Here is a 13,421-nt window from a genome sequence, read left to right as displayed (position 1 = left end):
ATAGACACCACCTGGAATGCCTCAACTCAATGGGGTTTTAGAACAGAGAAATTGGACCCTATTAGATATGGTCCATTCCATGATGAGCTTCACGGACTTCCCTGAATTTCTTTGGGGACATTGTCTCATGACAGCAATTTATGTATTGAATAGGATTTCCTCTAAAATCGTTCCTACCACACCATATGAGATATGGCATGGTAAGAAGCCAATTCTGAATCATCTCAGAATTTGGGGTTGTCCAGCTCATGTCAAGAGACAGCAGGCGGACAAGTTAGAGTTCAGGTCTTTTAGAGCTCGATTCATAGGATATCCTAAAGAGTCATTAGGATACTATTTCTATATTCCGGAAGACCACAATGTGATTGTGAGTCAAAATACTATTTTTCTTAAAAAATAGTTTATTCAAGATGGTGGCATCGGAAGAATAGTTAAGCTCAAGGAGAATGTCTCCCAAGAGCAACAAGCTCAAGAACCTGAGGAACCTAATCAATCAGAATCAGTCCCAACACAATCTCTTCCACCTCGTAGATCGACTAGGGTTTTTCGTCCTCCTGAAAGGTACTTAGGTACCATACAAGAGGAAGTAGAGAAAATGTTCCTCACGAAAAATGGGGCTCATGGTGATGATCCCAAGACCTATGACGAGACGATATCAGATATCGACTCTGAGAAATGGTTAGAGGCAATAAGATCAGAAATTGACTCGATGCACTCAAACCAAATCTGGACCTTGGTAGATCCACCTGAAGGTATTATACCTATTGGGTGTAAATGAATCTTCAAGAGAAAGATAGGTGCAGATGAGAATGTGGAGACATTCAAGGTTAGGCTCGTAGCGAAAGGTTATAGTCAGCGTAAAGGCATTGACTATCAAGATACCTTTTCGTCCGTAGTCATGCTAAAATCCATTTGCACATTGCTTGCTGTTGCAGCCTATTTCGATTATGAAATATGACAGATGGACGTAAAAATGATGTTCTTAAATGGACATCTTGAGGAAGATATCTATATAGAACAGCCGTTTGGTTTCACATCCAGTGATGATGATCACAAGATCTGCAAGCTGCAAAGGTCCATTTATGGACTTAAGCAAGTATCTCGGAGTTGGAATACTCATTTCAATGATGTCATCAAAATATTTAGTTTCATCAAGAATGAGGAGGAACCATGTGTGTTCAAAAAGATCAGTGGGAGCGCAGTTGTCTTCCTCGTATTGTACGTAGATGACATCCTCCATTAGGAATGACATTCTCATGTTGACCTCAATCAAAGTATGGTTGTCTAAGGAGTTCTCTATGAAAGATCTAGGAGAGGCATCCTTTATACTGGGTATTAAGATCTATAGAGATAGACTAAATAGGATGCTCGGACTTTCACAGAAGATGTACATAGAGGAGGTGCTAAAAAGGTTTAGCATGGAAAACTCCAAAAGAGGTTTATTACCTTTTAGACATGGCATTCATCTCTCCAAGAAGATGTGCCCTAGCACATCTGAGGAGATTGAACGCATGAGCAAGATCCCTTATGCTTCGACAATAGGGAGCCTCATATATGCCATGCTATGTACACGACTTGATATAGCCCATGCTGTGAGTGTCACAAGCAGATATCAGTCAAATCCAGGCGAAGAGTACTGGACTTCTATGAAATGTATCTTTAAGTACTTGAGAAGGACTAAGGATATGTTTCTAGTCTTTGGGAATGGAGAACTCCAGATTCAGGGATATACAGACTCAGACTTTATGTCTGATATAGATGATCGAAAGTCGACATCTGGTAGTCTGTTCATTTGCAATGGTGGTGCAGTCAGCTGGAAGAGTTCCAAGCAGATGGTGATTGTTGATTCCACCATAGAGGCAGAGTATATTGCTGCATCGGAAGCAGCGAAGGAGGCATTCTGGTATAAGAAATTTATCGTAGAGCTTGGAGTGATGTCATCAGATGCCATACCTCTTTACTGTGACAATAATGACACCATAGCCCTAGCTAAGGAGCCAAGATCTCACCAGAAGTCCAAGCACATCGAGCGGTGATTCCATTTGATCCGTGATTACCTCGAAAAGGGTTATGTCGAGGTCAAGAGAGTCAACTCCATAGATAATGTGGCAGACCCGCTGACTAAGCCATTGGGCCAACAGAAGATCGAAGCCCACCTTGAGAAGATGGGACTTAGATATGTAGCCAATTGGTATTAGGTCAAGTGGGAGTTTGTTAGATGTGTGCCCTAGATGCCAGATTGGCTGACACATTCCTGTACAGATCTAAGGACAAATTTATAATTTTGACTATAAATGAATAAAAGGGTTATTCTTCTATCACATTGTATACATTGTGTCTGTGATACATCTTTTGAGTTAGTAGGAATGTAAATTCATATTTTCAAGAGTTGAAAATTTAAGGCATGAATTTACATAACTAACTTATAAACAACTCCTGACCATAGGATCATCACGAGGATGGTGATCGATCCGGAAGGTTGGTGTACGATCGCTTTCTTAGGATAGATGTATCTTGAATCTACGGTGTGGAGACATCGAAGCGAGAGTCCAGGTATTCATTGAGAATGAGAGTACTGAGTGTGACCACCTCGAGCAATCATAAGGAAGTCTACCTTATCATCGATGACTAGCTCGATGCTGCAGTTGTATATCTAGTTCTTTGACCTGAGGTGCATCAACAGTTCATCTTGAGTGTGTTATAGTTTGACTACACCATAACTCGATCTCCTAGCCATTCGGAACCCTGAGGTGTATGTTGGCTGTAGCATGTTCATTGTAGGAACTAGATCTCACCAAGATGGGATCTATCAACCTTGATAGATGAGAGTAGTCCTATGATAATTGAAAGATCGAGTCCTTAAGCCCATGGCCATGACAGAGTGAAATAATCAAAAAGAGTTTTTCATTGGGATTTCACATCAGACTCGGATCGATCGATTAACTCATATGACTGATGTTGGATTTGACGAGTTCACCTTAACCCTAATTCAGTCGGGACTCATAATAGAAGAACTCAATCACACAGGTAGCTGCACTGAGAGGTTCATCTTCAGTTCTGATGGGTTGCCACCACATACTGCTAGGTGTCACTGGTAGATTTTGGAAGCAATTAGAATGATATTAATGATCGATCATTCTAATTGTCTGAATCAGAAGAGTTCTGGTCCATCGAAAGGAGTTTCAATGATGTCGATGATGAGATCATGACATGTCTCATTATCATACAGAATTGAACCTAACTGAGTCACACAAACAAAGGTTAGGATCTGGATGTCATCAATTGGTCTAACTCAATTGATTTGGATTAGATCCAATTAGGTTCAAGAAAATCATGCTAGCACACGATTGAGCCTAACTTTCTCCTCGTGTAATCTTTTCTATCTCTATTGAGCCAAATATGATTTGACTCATCTAGAGAATCTTGAGAAGATTTCTCTCAGTCTAAATAAAGCTTGTCCTACTCAGAAAAGGCTTGTCTTAATTCATGAGATGAATTTAAGACAACACCTGCTAATTTCTAGCATCTGCCAATTTCATTTTAGGACATCTGTCAAAAGTTGACATATGGGTCTTAAACTGAAGAGGACTCATTGAAGGATTTTTGTGGAGTGTCTACATACCAAAATCCAATTGAATTGAGTGCCATAATCATATTATGGCATGAGCCCAATTGGATTAAAGTGGGCGCCCCAAATGGATAAGAACCAAAGAGTCCTGATAAACATGGACTCTTTGGCGCCACCTTGATTGAGCTTATCCAATGATGGTGCCAACTTAGGAGAGAGGGTGAGATTCTTATCTGATGTGATCAGATAACATCACTTCATCAATCAAAATTTTTCTAAAATTTATTGAAATTTTTTGATTGGTTGAATGATGTGGCACTGTGCAGCATACAGGGTCTATTAAACCCTGCTGTGCCTAGGGTTTCGTGGAAGAAATTATTTTATGCAAAAAACCCAATAACTATCGCCCCATCCCCTCTTCTCTACATCTTCCCTGCTCTCCTTCTCCCCTCTTTATGTCCAAAGAGTTGGACGTCCATCTGGCAAAGATCCAAGGCATGGTGATGCTTGGAACAGAAGGCTGCAAGACATCTTCGACAGGCTGCTGCTCCAACTTCAGAAGGAGTTCTGAAGTACTTTCAAATCAGATAAAGATCTGATTTTTAGAGCATAGATTCGAGAGGATAAGATATTTTAGATCCTATCTGAGTGGATACTAGTAAAGGCTAGATGCATGCATGGCTACATCAGAACCTCAAACTGTGCAGAGATCATCTACAGGGTAATCAGATTACCCTTGAGGTACTTCTTCTTTCATCATAGATTTAGATTTAATTTTAGATTTTAAATATCAAATAATTAAATTAGATCTAGAGAATTAGATCTGAAATATGTAGAATAAATTTTTTTAAAAATTATTCCATCCCAGATTTGATCAAATCTGGAAGATCCTACGAGGAAAAGCAGTTTTTCCTCCTTCATCTAATACCCATCTTCGACTTGTGGTTGTTGAACTCCTTTATCGTCAGGGCTTTAGTGAAGGGGTCGGTCAGGTTCTCCTTTCCGTCGATCTTCTGAAGGTCAATGTCACCTCGATCCATGATCTCTCAGACTAGATGGAAGTGGCGCAAAATGTGCTTCGTCCACTGGTGTGCTTTGGGTTCCTTCGCCTGAGCAATGGCATCAGTGCTGTCGCAGTAGAGCAGGATCGGACCATCGAGGGAGGGTGCTACTCTGAGCTTGGTGATGAATTTTCTCAACCACACAGCTTCTTTCACGGCATCCAATGCTGCGATGTACTCCGCCTCACAAACAAAGTCTGCCACAGTATACTGCTTGAAACTCTTTTAGCAGATGGCTCCACCATTCAGAGTAAAGATGTAATCCGACATGCTTCTACTGTCATCATGATCAGATTGAAATCTAGAGTATGTGAACCCCACAAGTTTCAGATCTGACTCGCCATAAACAAACTATTGGTCCTTAGAATTTCTTAAATACTTGAGGATGGCTTTAACCACTTTCCAGTGGTTTTCTCCAAGATCAGATTGATATCTACTCACTACTCCTAGTGAGTATGCCACATCTGATCTTGTACATGTCATGACATACATGATAGATCTCATGATCGAAGCATATGGGACTCTACTCATACGCTCTCTCTCTTCAGGAGTTATCGGACAATCTTTCTTAGAGAGAGAAATTTCATGGCCTATCGATAGATAGCCCTTCTTGAAATTCTCCATGCTGAACCTCTTTAGCACAGTATCTATGTACGTGGACTGGGATAATCCAAGCATCCTTTTAGATCTATCCCTATAAATCTTCATCCCTAGGATGTAGGATGCTTCACCCAAGTCCTTCATGGAGAAATGCGATGATAACCAAACTTTTATTCCCTGTAATGTCGGGATGTCATTTCTGATTAAGAGAATGTCATCCATGTACAAGACAAGAAATACTACAACTGAACCATTTGCCTATTTATAGATGCAGGGCTCTTCTCCATTCTTAACGAAGCCATACATTTTGATCACCTTATCAAAATGCATGTTCCAACTCTGAGAAGCTTGCTTTAATCCATAAATGGATCTCTGAAGCTTGCACATCTTGGACTCATCTGTGGATGTAAACTCCTCAGGTTGTATCATATACACCTCTTCGGTCAGCTCTCCATTCAGGAAAGCTGTCTTTACATTTATCTACCAGATCTCATAATTCAGATGGACAACTATTGCAAACATTATCCGAATGGATTTGAGCATTGTCATAGGAGAGAATGTCTCATTATAGTCAATACCATAATGTTGACGATATCCCTTGGTAACCAGATGGACTTTATAGGTCTCCACCTTTCCATCTGCATCCCTCTTCCTTTTGAAGACCCATTTACACCCAATGGGTTTAATCCCTTCAAGTGGGTCAACCAATGTCCATACATCATTGATCTTCATGGATTCCATTTCAGATTTCATGACTTCAAGTCATTTCTCAGAATCAGATTTTTGCATTGCATCCATATAGGTGATTAGATCCTCATCATTCTCATCGAGCTCGATGGGATCACCGTCCCGGACCAAGAAACTATAGTATCTATTCGACTAATGCAATACTTTATCGGATCGCCTTAATGGTGCAGGTACATTGGGCTCCGAATCTGATCTAATCAAATCTGACTCAGGTTCAGCTATTGGTATCGATCTTTCTACCTGTTGAACTTCATCAAGTTCAACCTTAGAGGCAACGGTTCCTTCACCAAGGAACTTCTTTTCTAAAAAGGTTGTCTTAAGGCTGACGAACACCTTTTATTCATCAGTATGGTAGAAAAAATATCTTTTGGTCTCTTTGGGGTACCCTATGAATGTGCATTTGTCAGACTGAGGTCCAAGTTTATCTATAACTAACCATTTGACATAGACCAGGCACCCTCAGACCTTAAGATGTGAAAGTACTGGCTTACGCCCTGTCCATATCTCATATGGAGTCTTAATTACAGACTTACTTGGAATCTTATTTAATATATAACAGGCCGATTCGAGTGCATATCCCCAGAAGGATATTGGCAAGCTGGCAAAATCCATCATGGATCGGACCATATCTAACAGAGTCTGATTTCTCCTTTGAGACACACCATTATGTTGTGGTGTTCTTAGAGGAGTCCATTGAGAGAGAATTCTATTCTCTCCTAGATATATGAGAAACTCATCAGAAAGGTATTTTCCTTCTCGAACAGATCAAAGAGTTTTAATACTCTTCCCAGTTTATTTTTCTACTTCACTTCAGATCGTTTGAACATTTCAAATGAATCTAACTTATGTTTCATCAGATAGACATATCCATATCTAGATAGATCATCCGTGAAAGTGATAAAGTAGAAATATTCATCTCTAGCACTTGTGCTCATGGGTCCACATACATCAATATGTACTAGGCCCAAGAGCTCAGTAGCTCTCTCACCTTTTTCAGTAAAAGGTGACTTGGTCATTTTATCAAGAAGACAGGACTCACAGTTGGAAGTGATTCACAATCACTGACTTCGAGAATTTTCTCTTGAGTCAACCTGTTTATCCTGTTTTTGTTTATATGACCTAGCCTATAGTGCCATAAGTAGATATCTGATACACTATCTAATCTAGGGTGCTTGCCAGTAGAATAGACTATTTTAACAGGTTGTGATTACATATACACACCATTGTTCAAATGTTAACAAAAAATAGTAACACCATTTATAATGATATTACAAACTTGTTTCTTTATTGAAATTTCATAATTATTTTTGACCAGAAGGCCTATAGAAATAACATTTAAAAAAAAACTGGGACAGAAATGACAATCATTAAGAACAATGGTATGGGACTCAAATACAAGTTTCAAGATTCCTAATACTTGAACTGGAACTGGTCTTCTATCTCCAACGTTCAGAAACCTCTCGTCTTGCTCGAATCTCCTACTGAACTGCAACCTCTGCAACGAATTGCAAATATGGTAAATCCAATACCCAGTCAGTTATATCACAAATAGAGAAATTTCAAGGAGTTATCATATAAATACCTTGCCCAGCAACAGCTTGCTTCTTTCTTTGCCTGTTCGGATCTAGGGAAGCAATGTACTGAGGACAGTTCCTCTTCCAGTGACCCCGCTTCTTGCAAAGAAGCATTCAGCTTGACTCTTATCGGGCTTGATCTTTTTGGTCTGGCCCTGCACTGATATTCCAGCCTAAACTTATATCTTCTTCACTTTCTTCTTCTTATTCTTCTTCCCTTTCTCAAAGGGTCGAGAACCAGAAGATGAACCTCCCACTAAGTTCACCGACTCCTTGTGGAGTTGGTGATCCTTCTCAAAGTTCTGAAGCAACCCCAGTAACCCGTGGTAGTTTACTTTAGGCTTTGTCATTCTATAATGAGTGAGGAATGGGGGATAAGACTTGGGTAGCAAGTTCAATATTGCATCTTTCTCAAGCTGCTCATGCAAAGGAAAGTCGAGCTTACTCAAATGCTCCATCATCTTGATCATGTATAATACATGATCAGTGACAAAGGCACCATCTCATATTTTGACATTGAAGATGGCACAACTAGTCTTGTACCTCTCCACGTCATCGGGTGTGCCAAAGGTATCATCCAACACTTGAAGCATGTCCTTTGGCTGAGCCATCTCAAATCTGTGACTGAACTCATTGCTCATGGTAGCCAGTATGATGCAGCACACTGTGGTCCGATCATTGAGCCACTTCTGGTAAGTGTCTCTAACTGTTCCACATGCATTGGCAGTTGGCTCCTCAGGTGCAGGATCCGTTATCACATATAGGATCCGTTCATGCTCCAGGACAATCTTCAACTTTCGGTATCAGCTATCGAAGTTGGGTCCCACCAAATTTTCATTATCCAACAATGATCGGAGCGATAGGGAAGTGGTCATATCTGTACAAAAAAAGATCATAACCTAATTAGTAATTGATTCATTAAACCTAAAGATTTGGACTTTAGTCAAAAAGTTTCTCCTACTATTTTATTCGAATTAGTAGCCTCTATCTCCAATTTGAAGAATTACCCTAATTCTTTAATGGGTACTAGAATCCACTTAGACTGCACATAAGCCCAACTTTGGTTAGCCAACCCATGTACATCTAAGGGTAGGTTCATAATCAATTATTTCTCTAAATAATTTCTAGTAATTTTAATTTTGCCCCAGTCCCTAATCAGTAGGCTTTGGCCTCTACTGAAAAGATCTGGTTAGGTCCAACCATTAACATGACCATACTTGGCCCATCTAGCCAATGAATGATTAGGCCTAACTTTGGTTGGCTAACCTAACTACCATTTAGAAAGATACAGTCAAGAAATCATATTATGAATGATAATTTCATCAACCGACAAGCACCAAGCCTTTAGGCCTCCAATGATTATCCAACTGATGGACCCATTATCATCCACTTAATGGGAGGCTATGATTTAGTTATCACCATAACTATTTCATTTTAAGGATCTAATAATTTTAGAAGATTTAATTGATTTAGAGGAGGAGGTCAGATGAACTAGCTTATCATGATCCTCCTACTGGCTTCATCAAGTCAGCTTAAGGGAGACCATTAAAAGGGTTGGTCTAGGAGCACCTAAATCAGTCACACTGACTTACCTAGCTGACATGGGTCAGTTCGAATAGTCAAGTGATCCGATCAAAATATAATTTCATCAAGAGGCCAGATAAGTTCGATCGGTGGGAGGATTTGCCAAAGCTTGTCTTAGACACCATTAGAAATGGTCAGATAAGCGGGCTGCCAATTAAAAACCATCAGTCTGGTTTATCTTAGACATCAAATGATTTAATTAGTTTTGATTAGATCAACCTAACAGTTCATGTTAGACCGCTTCGCCAAGAATCAAGTCCATTTGGTTCTCGTTAAAGATATGGACTTGACCAACTACAACTATTGTAATTGATCTAGAGAATCCTTGATCTAATCTAAGATAACAATTGATTAGATTTAGTCAATTCTCTAATTAAGTCCATCTTTAATCAAACCTTAGGTCTAACCCAATTAATGGACCTAATTTTCACTAACCCATTAATCCAATGTGTTATGGTTTGTGTCTTAGGTTCTTCAATTCACAATCCTAGAACCTAATCAAACAACTTCTTAATTCTCAATTAAGTTTTGGACTGAGGGTTGGGGTTCAGCTTTTCGAAAATAATTTTCATATTTGTAAAATATTTTTACAACATGGTTCTACCAATCAAGTTATATATTTAATTCATAATCAAAATGCAAGTGAAATAAGTATGAAACTACTCTAGATCTAATCTAAATAGGTTCATGTAATTGAAATAATTTTAACTTTAAATTGTGCAAATTTTTCAGATAAATATATGATGGTTCTTTGCACGAAAATTATTAACAAAGAGATTTTATTTTAGATTTAAATATTTTTTAAATCTAATAAATTATAATTTAATCTAGATCATATCTAATAAATTTATGATTAAAGATAGACCTATACGAAATAGGACAACCTTTGCACTGTAAGGGGTAAACCTTACAGCAGGACAACCTACAGTTCGTGATCGATCTAAAAATTTTAATTTCAGATTTAACAATTAGATTATAAATTAGATCTAATCTAAAAAATAATCTAAGCATGTATAAATAATCATATAATAAACAACCTAGGCTCTGATACCAATTGAAGGAACCAGATCTAGAGTTTCAGGGTTAGATCTTAAAAATTTTTCAAGATCAGACAGCAGAAGACTAAAATAAATCAAAATTTATCTTATAAAATTAAAAAATCTCTAGATCTAAGATCTTATTACATGATTATTACATGGTATTAAATCAAAAATTAAAATATAAAGAGCAAGAACTACATATTGATCATATCAACATGTTTCTATACTACATCTAATGTATGTAAAATATAATAGATCAGATCTATTACCTTGCTTGTTAGACGTTCTAACTTTACTGATCCAAGCTTGAAGATGATGTTGTGAGCCACACATGTATCCAACCTCTAGGATTCATCCACACGAGTCCATGAATCACGATCAGAAGTTCTGATCCAGGAAATCAGCACAGTATACTAGTACTGTGCTGATCCTTCTTCAATGGTCGATCAGGTGCCTCCTTCTTCTTGATTTAGACTTTTTCAAAGATAAAAAGTAGGAGAAGGAGTTTTAGATATAAGACACTCTAAAAAAACTCATAGATGGAGGAAGGAAAGAGGTGAACACAGCAACCCTAGAAGAAGACCCTCTTCTTCTTCTCTTTGCTCTCATCTAGATACCTAGTCTTGTGTCTATTGTTCTCCATGCCCCAACCTTATTTCTCTCTGATTTTTGCATGCACCAAAGGTCTCTCTTTTCTCTATTTTTTATAAAAATTTTATGAAGAAATTCATTTTAAATAGAGAGATATGATAGAGTCCTTGTCTAGGTCAAATACCTAGTCAAGGATTATCCAAACATGGTAAGACAAGGGGTGCCCAACTCTTAGGCGCCCCCTCTTTCTTTTTGTACATGGACCACTAGCAAAGGGTGTATATTATGTGCCATAAAAGTTATGAAAATCTCAAAAAAAATCTGGATAAAATCAGTACCATAAGGAAAAAGTTTTGGTTTCCTAAAACTCTATCTCATAGAATTTGAAATTCAAACTAATTCCTACTTTGACTTGATCCACAGCCACTTTTCATGTAAGAGAGAAAGAGAGAAAAGCTTTGGGTGTATGTGAAGACCTAGGAGAGAAGTTTTGTCACACAAAATAAGAGAGAGTGGGCGTGGGATAAGAGAGAGTGGGCATGGGGGCTAAATTGGCGCAAGGTGGAATCCTAGTCTTACTAGGATTCAATCTATGTCTTGTTCCAATCTGGTTTCTCAAATCAAATCAAACCAAAACTAAATCAATTTAATTAAAATAAATCTTAACCTAATTAAAAATTTAATTTAATCATATTAAATTAAATATAAATCTGATTTAATTTTTTAATCGAATTAGAAATTAGGTTGACCCAAGTCCTAATTGAACTAGGATTAGTTTTTTCTTGCACTTGGCTTATCCAATAAACTGATTGGACTTGATCTAATCAAGTTCAAACTAAATTTAGTTAAATCATATTCAATTAGACTTAATCTCAGCTCATTAGCTTAATCAAATTAAGTCAATTAGTAATCGAATTGCTAATCGATCCTCCTGCAACACTTGCACTAGATTAAATATCAATCGTATTGATCGTTTAACCCTAGAATGATTCTTAATCATTGATCAACCATCTGATCGTATCATGAATTCTAATGTGTGTGATCTCATAGGTCTGAACCTAAGTTGGTAGCATAGAAACTAATTTCTATATCAATCGAAGTGACCATCTAGCAATGGTACCCGACGATCGGATAGGTCGAATGTGTAGAATAACATCCTTAGAATCCATGCGGATATAATTTTTATATAATTCATCTCCTTGATCAAAATGCTCATAGGATACCTTAGAGTTCAACTGTCAACTCTGATCAGGTTGTCCACATTGTATTTCAAAATATCAAATCCATCTGATGGATTATCCTGACCAAAATTTTGCTAAATTGAAATACTGCGACTCATTCTTCTCCAACTCTTGGAGTGGTCAATCCCATCTTGATCACTCTCCGATTTTGTAAATACTTGACTATGCCCAGAAGCCTTCCATCACTGAATTAAAAATTTAGTTAGTCCAGTACCAAAGCACAGTGAGTTGCTTGCAAGTCACTGAGGCGATCTTAGATCTAAGAGACACTTATACCTATATCCCATTAGAGACATTCTCGACAGCAGAATGCTCTGGAGTTGGTCATGTTCAATGATGATGTACCCTTACATCTCATCTGTATGCCATACCAGTGTCTCCACACTCCTTGATTAAGAGGACAACCAACCCATATGACCTACAGCGACCTATGCTCGATAGAAGCTGTCGTCCTTATTAACAACCCATCATTTGGTCATGAACAGTTTTAAAGACTAATCGATAAATCTTCTCTTTATCGAACCTAAATAGTCCTAAAGACTTCATCACAATAATGGAGTTCATTAGAAGATGAAAACTTGTAATAAAAATATCAAAAATATATTTTATTTATTAACAAATCAATTACAATACAAGATTGCTCAACCGTCAACAGGTTGACGATTGACTTTTGGGACATATTTTCCAGCAAATCATCCCCTTCGAAATCATCAAACTTCTAGAGAAATCCTGAATTAGGATATTAAATTTAGTTAGCTAGTTTGGAGTGAACTCCATTTGGATGAAAATAGAAAAATATAAAATATCGATCGAGCTTTCATTATCAATGAATACACGGTGCACATTAAAATCGATAATATTTGCCATTACAACCATTATGCGGGACAAGTACACCCTCAGCATGTCGCTCGATGAAGATAATGTCATCCTCGCCCTTATGTTCAAGTCTTGGCCTCTTTGCCTCCGAAGGCTCTACCGACCTGGATGAACCCCCCTAGTTATCATGTAGATTTTGCCACGGATGGGTCAGTCTTCAACTACTGCTGGTCCCTCTACTTTTTATCTCACCGACTACATTAGTACTGGCTGCAGTTGAGGCAAAGAAAATGGCTACTGAGGTAGAGGAGGTGGCCGCTGAGCTTCCGTAGGAGGTCACTGTGGAGGCGCTCTCTCTCAAATGAAGTGACTCAATCTTCTCTGCCTGATAGGCCTCTCAATCTTATCGTGGGGTTGCAAGCAATCTTCAGTATCGTGACCGTGGTCACAATGATAGAGACAGTACTTATTCGGATCACGGCAGCACTCTAGCTTTATTTGGATCTGAGAAGGCTGGGGCAACTCGGCCTAGATTTCTATCAATACCTCCCCCTAGAAATAGTTAAGGATGTATAATTATTATAACACCCATGGGGTGA

The 13,421-nt window shown here is 38.3% G+C and overlaps 1 pseudogene; it reads right to left on the bottom strand.

Annotated features, from left to right (window-relative positions):
* Positions 1-13,421, bottom strand: part of LOC140857993 (probable protein phosphatase 2C 47) — a 32,534-nt pseudogene that overhangs the window by 18,822 nt on the left and 291 nt on the right.

Source organism: Elaeis guineensis, chromosome 5, assembly GCF_000442705.2.
Source record: "Elaeis guineensis isolate ETL-2024a chromosome 5, EG11, whole genome shotgun sequence".
Taxonomy (NCBI): Eukaryota; Viridiplantae; Streptophyta; class Magnoliopsida; order Arecales; family Arecaceae; genus Elaeis; species Elaeis guineensis.
This window is presented reverse-complemented; position numbering and strand designations above follow the sequence as displayed.